Raw genomic sequence first — 9,119 nt, 5'->3', positions numbered from 1 at the left:
TTTCTAGTACCTTTCAGATTTAAATAGATGTTGCTCTACACATACACATACTATCATCTTCATGAGACATCAGTATAGAAAAGTTCCCATATATAATTAAATATATACTATGATCAAACACATAGTAGAACATATAAAGGATAAATTTTGCATTTTATTGATTTTTTAATTTCTTAAATTTGTTTTAACAAATTATAACATTTGGTTTCACACTGAAATTAAATTCTTATTTTCTTCCTCTTTTTCCACTGTGCTAATATTAAGTATCTGTGAGTGAAGGGGATTATTGCAATTTCCCAGGTCCCTGTCCCAAACGTGGAGGATTCTTCTCAAACACTCTTCCATACAAAGCCATAACCAAGAGAGGCAAAGGTGTTTTGCTTTGGCTTCTCAGACACCCATCTCTCAAAATCTGATCAAAGAAATCAAAGTGTTAATTCCAATGCAGAGCTTGGTTTCTAGAAGCCATTTCTGACAACATTACTTTAAAAGCAGCCTAAGGAGGTATGAGAAACACAAGTTAGAGTACATGGGTTCCTGAATATCACAAAAAGTTTCTCAGTACCACCTGAAGGCACACAAAGGGTATCTCTGGTAGTTCTTGGTGCCATCAGGCCAAGCCTCCTCATATCTATTGGTCTTAGCATTGAACTACTGGCCAATTGTCAAATATCCTTGAGAGTGGCCCTTATACCCCCTGAGCACAGCTTGAGAAAATGAAATATACATTTTTAAAGTATAATAAAATGAAAGTTTATAAACATTCAAATTCACAAGGATATGGTTCAAATATAAAGGTCTAATTGCAGAAGGATTTCGAGGGTGCAAATTATACCAATGAAACTCTGTCATGGGTTGCCAAATAAAATCATGTAGAAAAATAAATGATCTATTATTTTTCTGCATTATTATTATATAAGATAATGCAACAACAGAGAAGTTGAACATACACTTTAACATGTTTCACACCAAGCAAGTGAAGAGATATTGTCATCACTTGAAATAAGTAGCATTTTAATTTTTTTAATCCAATGTCCTTTAGATCTCAGCATCGTATTTAAATAGAAAGTGAATTTATTTATATAATTTAAATTAAAAATAAATTATGAATTCATGAATTATTTAAATAGTAAATAAATCCCTATTTCCCATTATAGTCTAAAAACAATATAAAAATCACAAATTATCCTCCTTATCATAGCTTTACATGTATTTGTGTTTTCTGGTGCTTTGTTATTGTTTTATTTATTTATTTTTTTGTTTATTTTAAGGCCACTCTGGCTATCCTCAGGATTTACTCCTGGTCTCTGGTCAGAGATCACTTTTGGCAAATCTCAGGGGATACTGGATATCAAACCTGGTTCAATCCTGGCAGCCACATATCTTTAAAGGATTGTTCATGTATTATGGTTTTTTGTTTTGTTTTGTTTTGGGGCCACACCCAGCGGTGCTCAGGGGTTACTCCTGGCTGTCTGCTCAGAAATAGCTCCTGGCAGGCACGGGGGACCATATGGGACACCGGGATTCAAACCAACCACCTTTGGTCCTGGATCAGCTGCTTGCAAGGCAAACGCCGCTGTGCTATCTCTCCGGGCCCAATTGTTCATTTATTATGAACAAAAACACTGCAATAGTATTTCATTATTCCAAGAGCTTTTGTTACACTAGTTCAAAGGTAACAGCCCCAAAGCCTCTGACCTCATAGTGTCTTTCAGGGGCAAGCTGACTCCCACTGAGAAGGATCTGTGGAAAAACAAATCTGGTTCTAAATGTGCCACTCAGGGAGAATTATTCAAACTTGGTAAAAGCTGACCCCACCGGCTCCCCACAAGTCTTCAGATCTGTGGTTTGACACTTCAGCAATGTACATATCTATGTAGGAAAAGAAAATCTGAAACTTCATTAATACAATATAATTTTAAGGGATAGAAAAAATATTTATAAATGGTCTCCTAGCAGAGTTTTCAATTACAGCTCATAACCAATTGGTAGTCCTAAAGTGAATTTATTGGATCAGTATTAGCCATTTATTTTAAATAAAACAAAATTGGGAAAAGCTATATTATTAAAATTGCACTGTCTTACACAGAACCACAACACATAACTATGTTATTTCCAATTCAAATATCAACTATTCAAAGTACACAAAATGTTCCTTAAAATATCTCTTAATTTGGTTATACAACTTCACTACCCTGGATTTTTAAAGTGAAATGGGTTTCTTATTTCAATTATCAGTTGAAAATAGTTTTAAAACAATGCTTTAAAAGTAACCTGACTAAACAAGAGCTTGTATAGAAATTGAAACTATTTTTTAACTTGGCCTTCCAGGAAAAAATTAATTTGCTCTGTGTATTTATCTTGAAACCAAGAGACCAAATTCTATTCTTCCTAAGTCTCAACAAATAAAGTGTTTTGAGTGGAAAATCAGAGAATTGTGTAACATTAAAACAACTGAATCCAACAATAATTTTAAAGAAACACAATGATTACTTAGAAGAAGTATCAATAAAACAGTCACAAACACAAAAAGGACCTTTTACACTAGCAAACCAGGTGGCTAAGTGTGGAGGTACCAGGAATTCTGGTGGAAGGTCAATACTGGTGTTGGAAATGGCCCTCATTCACTGTCACTATATGTCTGAAATACAACTGTGAAAGAATTGGAATTCACAATGGTCTCAATAAAAAAATTTTTTTAAAGAACATATTAAAAAAACAGTCATTCTTACATAAGTACACATTTCTACCTATAAGTAGTATTGTCCTTCTACTGTGTGGAGCCCATCAAAAGTCCCTAGTACATACATTTCATCTGTTCGCTTTTCACCATCTGGTACATTAGGTGACAACATAAGTCTTTCTGGCAAACTGTGTAATTTCCTGTGCTTTTCTTGAGCTCTATGAAGGTGAACTCATCAAAATAAATTGCTCCTGGAAAATTCAACTGCTCAGATGAGAATGGCCTGACACCTCTGGCATAAGCACTTCAGTCAACTGGTGTAGGATAAGTGGGATAACTTTGAGGCCTGGACTTCAGTCCAGAGAGCAACAGCTGGCCACTCTCTGTTTCCATGTCATAGTGAGAGATGTGGACTGCTTCTGGTGCGTAGATTCCATTCCCTGGGGTCAATGTAAAGTAACATAAATATATTATTTCAAATGTTATATAGTCACAATCAAACACAATAATTCCCATGAAACATAAAATGACTTGTTTTGTAAGTAAAATATTTTCAAATTAGTCAAGAACCAGTCTTGTTCTCAATAGGCAATAACATTTCTCAGGTGATGTTAGAATGATCCAGGATAGTCCCAGGATTTGGACACATTCTGTTTGTTCACTCAAAGAAGACAGATTTCCAGGGAAGCACTGAATAGTTGCTTTCCTAAAAAGAGAGTTGTAAGTCAAATAATTTTGGGAACCTCTCTGAAAGTGATTACCTTGTTAAAGTGGTTTAAGTTGCATCAAATATTTGACTCTGTGTTCCTTACAAGATACTATTTGTACTGACATTATCCTTTAACTTGGGAAGATTAATTTTTTTGACCAGGGTATCATTTTTATTTCCAATTAACTTAGTTACAAAACTAGAAAATTCTTCTTGCATGAGTTTTAGCTCACCATTGATCTAATCTCTTCATTTGAAACCCTTTATCTGAGTCAACAAATAACAGTGTCTTACATTTCATTGCTCCTGACACTATCAAGGATTATCTATAAAAACTTGATTAAATCTAAATTGATTTTATTATATCAACATGATTTACTTCAGTATATTTAAGTATATCTAAGATCTTTGTATCTGACTTAAATTGGAAATGCCAGTGTTTGGGACCACATGCAGCTATACTCAAAGCTATGTGCTAAGAATCATCCTTAAGATGCTCAGAGAACCATATGTGGTGCTAAGTATTTAATATGGGTCAACTACATGTAAAGCAAATACGTATGGCCCACTGATTTTGTTTTTATTGAAATTATTTTTTTCTGTATTTCTTTTCTATTTAGCTTCTTCATATGAAATTGGTATTAAAATTTTATACCTTCTTTACTCATAAGGAAAATATATTTAAATGCACAATTTAGAAATGAAATATTAAAGGAAAATATGAAATTAGATAATAATGTAGTCTTGATTAGGTTGTCAGAGCCACCAGCATCATTGCCAATGTGAATTACATGTCATGTGCATTCTGGTATTGTGGGTATTTGCAGCAAGTAGGTTGACTCTCATAGCTCTAGCCCATGATGATTGAAAAGGGATAGCAGAGAGGAGTGGCAGTGTGTTGTACCATGCTAAAGGGAAGACAATGCTATCAACCTGAAACTCTACAACCACTGCAACAGCTGGGTGAAAAGAAAAAATATCAAAAAAGTGAAGATGCCAAATTTCCCAAAAGGAGTGTCGAAAGTCATGATTTTTGAATCTTCAGGGAAATTGAATTGTATTTCAGGTGCAAAAAGATTGTACTGTCAATGAAATACAAAGAGAAGGATAAGTTAGAACATTACCAAATAAAAATTTTGATACTGTGCACATTTACTACTATTAATCATAAATTTGTATGGATCATAGCATACCACTATAAAGTTTTTATAGTAAAAATACTAACAATAGGGCCCGGAGAGATAGCACAGTGGTGCTTGCCTTGCAAGCAGCCGATCCAGAACCTAAGGTGCTTGGATTGAATCCCGGTGTCCTATATGGTCCCCCATGCCTGCCAGGAGCTATTTCTGAGAAGACAGCCAGGAGTAACCCCTGAACACCGCCGGGTGTGACCCAAAAACAAAAAAAAATAATACTAACAATAAAAGTTATTTTTCCACATTAATAATTTTTTCCAAATTATGCTGTGTTAATATTTTGAACTTTGTACATTTAAGATTGCTTCCAGCATATTGGGGAGTGAGATGTACTTGGGACCCTCATAATGTTACTCAGAACCAACTCTGAATGTTGTTCAGGAAGCTTCTGGCATTATTAGGAATAACTGTAACCATAACTGGAAGTGAATCCAAAGCTGTTGTATGCAAAATATGTGCTCTTCTTTCCCCTGCCTACTAGCATATTCTCTAAATCCAATAAATACAGCCAGTGTGAAATCTAGTAATGTGAAGAAAACAGCAAAAGTAAAATGAAAGCAATAGGAAAACCACAAAGATCACTGCACAACTGTTCAAGCTTCAGCAAAGAACATTCAAGAAATAAGAAACTTAAAGAACACAGGTGAATCAAATTATGAGATCAAGAATACAAAAAAACAATATTATCAAAGGATTAGAATTAAAATGCAGGCACTCAAAAAAGAATTAAATACAGAGATTCATGAAGAGCACAACATTTTCAGCTCTCAAATGAGTAATTTTTCATGGGGAAAGCAAAAGTTAAAAGAAGCAGTAGGAAAAACACAAAGATCACTGAACAATTTTTAAGATCAGCAAAGAAGTTTTAAGGAAAAATAATAAACTGAAAGAACACAGGTGAATCAAATAATGAGATGAAGACAAAAAAAAAACGAAGTAGTATTTACAAAAAAATAGAATAAAAATAAAAGCATAACAAACTCAAAAATGAATAAGAAGATTCATGAAGAACACATTTTCAGCTCTCAAATGAGTAATTTTGCACGTGGAAAGCAACAGTAAAAAAAGAGCAGTAGGAAAAAACAAAAGTCATTACAAAATAGTTCAAACTTCAGCAAAGAATTTTCAAGAAATTAGAAGAAACTTAGAGAACACAGGTGAATCAAATAATGAAATGAAGAAATACAAAAACAAAGAAGTATTCACAACGGATTAGAATAGAAACACAGGCACTTGAAACTTAAAAATGAATAAGAAGATTCATGAATAACACATATACACTTGACAAAAGTAAAAAGAAAACAATTGGAAAAACACCATCGCAACAAGAAGAAAAAATCACACTAAGAACTGTGCTGGATCACAGAAGCAAGCATTTTTCTCCGGAATGTTTTCTCTGTTGCATGCTCGGGCCTATTATTTGATCCAGTGTGAGGCTTCATCCACGGAGGACTCCCCTCCCTTAGAGGCAAGTCTTCCCATCCAGAAAGGGTGGAGCCAGAGGAGTGTGCAGTCTGCATCATATAGCCAATGAATACCACCACAACACGTACAAAAACCCACAATACAAGTGTGACAATGGGGAAACAACGCAGGCCAGCATCAGACATAGAGAATGAAGATGACAATTCTGATGACCAGATAATGACCAACCAACTAATCAACCTCTCAGATAAGGACTTTAGACTAGCAATATGGAAGATCCTCAATGAACTCAAAGAAACCATGGATCGAGTTGAACAGAACTCTAATAAGAACCAAGAAAATATGAAGACAGAAATCACAAAACTCCAAACTGAAATAACATGTCAACTAACAGGCCTGAATAAGTCAGTAAATGAAGTGAATGACAAAATGAATAAGCTCTGGGACAGGGTAACAGAAGCTGAAGATAAACTTGGTTCTGTGGAAGATGAGATACATAACAACTCCATACAGCAGGAGAGATTGGAAAAAAACTTAAAGCAAATGAACAGACAATGGAAAAATTAGTCAAAGAATGGGAAAAGATGAAATGAAAAGTCTATGATAAGATCAACAGAAACAACTAAAGAATCATTGGAGTCCCAGAGACCCAGGAAGAAAACTGTCAAGAACATCATTAAAGAAAAACTTCCAGAGCTAAAGAATATATGTGATCAAATCCTGCATGCTCAAAGAGTACCAACCAAAAGACACCCTAGAGAAACCACCCCAAGACACATCATAATCACAATTACAAATCCCACAGATAGAGACAGAATTCTGAAAACAGCAAGATCAAAAGAGGAAATTACGTTCAAGCAAGCATCCTTGAGATTTACAGCAGACCTGTCACCAAAAACAATTAATGCCAGAAAGCAGTGGTGGGATATTGTGACAAGACTGAAGGAAATGAAAGCTTCACCTAGAATACTATACCCAGCAAAACTCATTTTCCAGTTTGATGGAAGAATACATGGTTTCACAGACAAAAAACAGCTCAGAAACTTTACAGACTCAAAACCAGTCTTAAGAGAAAAACTGAAAGACCTAATTTAAGACAATACTAACCAAAAGACACACCAAATTTCGATATAAAGATGGCATTAAATCCAAGGACAATTCTTTCTCTCAATGTCAAAGGACTAAATGCACCAGTCAAGAGACACAGAGTGGCTAAATGAATCAAAAAACTTAATCCAACCTTCTGCAGCCTACAAGAAACGCACCTGAATAGTCAGAACAAACATAAACTCAAAAATAAAAGACTGGAGAAAAATTATCCAAGCAAACAACACCCATAAAAAAGCTGGAGTGGCCATACTAATATCAGATAATGCAAACTTTATACTCAGGAAGGTGGTTAGGGACTAAGATGGACATTTTATATTAATCAAGGGGTATGTAGAACAGGAAGAAATAACTCTCCTAAACATATATGCACCGAATGAGGGGCCAGCAAAATATTTAATACAACTGTTAATAATTCTGAAAAATAATATCAATAACAACACAATAATTGTAGGGGACCTCAACACGGCTTTGTCAACACTGGATAGGTCAACCAGACTGAAACCCAACAAGAATATACTAGACCTGAGGAAAGAAATGGAAGAAAGAGGCCTAGTGGATATATATAGGACACTCCATCCCCAGAAACCTGGATACACATTCTTCTCCAATGTACATGGGACATTTTCCAAGACAGACTACATGCTGGCACATAAAACATACCTCCATAATATCAAGAGGATAGAAATATTGCAGACTACCTTCGCTGACTACAAGGCTCTGAAATTATTTGCGAATTCCAAAGGTCTCAGAAGAAAAACCTTAACACCTGGAAGTTAAACAGCCTCATACTCAATAACCAGTGGGTCCAAGATGAAATCAAAGAGGAAATCAAAAGGTTACTGGAAACAAATGACAATAAAGACACAAACTATCAGAACTTATGAGACACAGCAAAAACAGTACTGAGAGAAAAATTTATAGCATTGCAAGCAAGCACACATCAGTAAGGAAGAAGCTTACCTGAGTAGCTTAATGACACAGATAATAGAACTAGAGAGTGCTCAACAAAAGGACACAAAAAAAAAGGAAGACAGAAGGAAATAACAAAGCTGAGAGCAGAAATCAATGAAGTGGAAAATTAAAAAACAATCCAAAAGATCAACGAAAGCAGAAGTTGGTTCTTTGAAAAAATAAACAAGATTGATAGACCACTAGCAAACCTAACAAAGAAAGAGAGAGAGAGAAACTTGATAAATCATACTAGGAATGAAAAAGGAGAGATCACTACTGATGTGATAGAGATTCAAAGGGTAATCAGAAACTACTTTGAGAAACTCTATACCACTAAAAATGAGAACCTGGAAGAAATGGATAAATTCTTGGACTCTTATAATCTTCCACGGTTGAAGGAAGAGGATGTAGCATATCTAAACACCCCCATCACCATTGATGAAATTAAAACAATAATCAAATGTCTGCAGAAAAACAAAAGCCCAGGCCCAGATGGATTCACTAATAAATTCTTTCAAACTTTCCAAGAGGAACTACTACCAATCCTGGCAAGACTCTTTCATGAAATTGAACAAACAGAAACACTTCCAAATAGCTTTTATGAAGCCATCATATCCTTGATACCTAAACCAGACAGAGATGCTACAAAAAAAGAAAATTACAGACCAATATCGCTGATGAATGCAGATGCAAAGATCCTCAACAAAATCCTGGCAAATAGGATTCAATGCCTCATTAAGAAGATCATCCACTACGATCAAGTAGGTTTCATCCCAGGAATGCAAGGATGGTTTAACATCCGTAAATCTGTTAACATAATACACAACATCAATAACAAGAAAAATAAAAACCACATGATCATATCAATAGATGCAGAGAAAGCATTTGATAAGGTCCAACACCATTCTTGATCAAAACTCTCAGCAAGATGGGAATGGAAGGAACCTTTCTCAATATAGGTAATGCCATCTACCACAAGCCAGTGGCAAATATTATCCTCAATGGAGAAAAACTAAAAGCCTTCCCTCTAAATTCTGGCACAATA

General features: G+C 35.0%; 1 pseudogene; it reads right to left on the bottom strand.

The window, feature by feature from the left end:
* Positions 1-283: 283 nt before the first annotated feature.
* On the bottom strand, positions 284-4,480 carry LOC126024768 (vascular non-inflammatory molecule 3-like; annotated as a pseudogene).
* Between the last annotated feature and the right edge of the window lie 4,639 nt (positions 4,481-9,119).

This window comes from Suncus etruscus, chromosome 12, assembly GCF_024139225.1.
Source record: "Suncus etruscus isolate mSunEtr1 chromosome 12, mSunEtr1.pri.cur, whole genome shotgun sequence".
In the NCBI taxonomy this organism is placed as follows: Eukaryota; Metazoa; Chordata; class Mammalia; order Eulipotyphla; family Soricidae; genus Suncus; species Suncus etruscus.
Note: the sequence above shows the minus strand (reverse complement) of the source record. Positions and strands in the feature narration are given on the sequence as shown.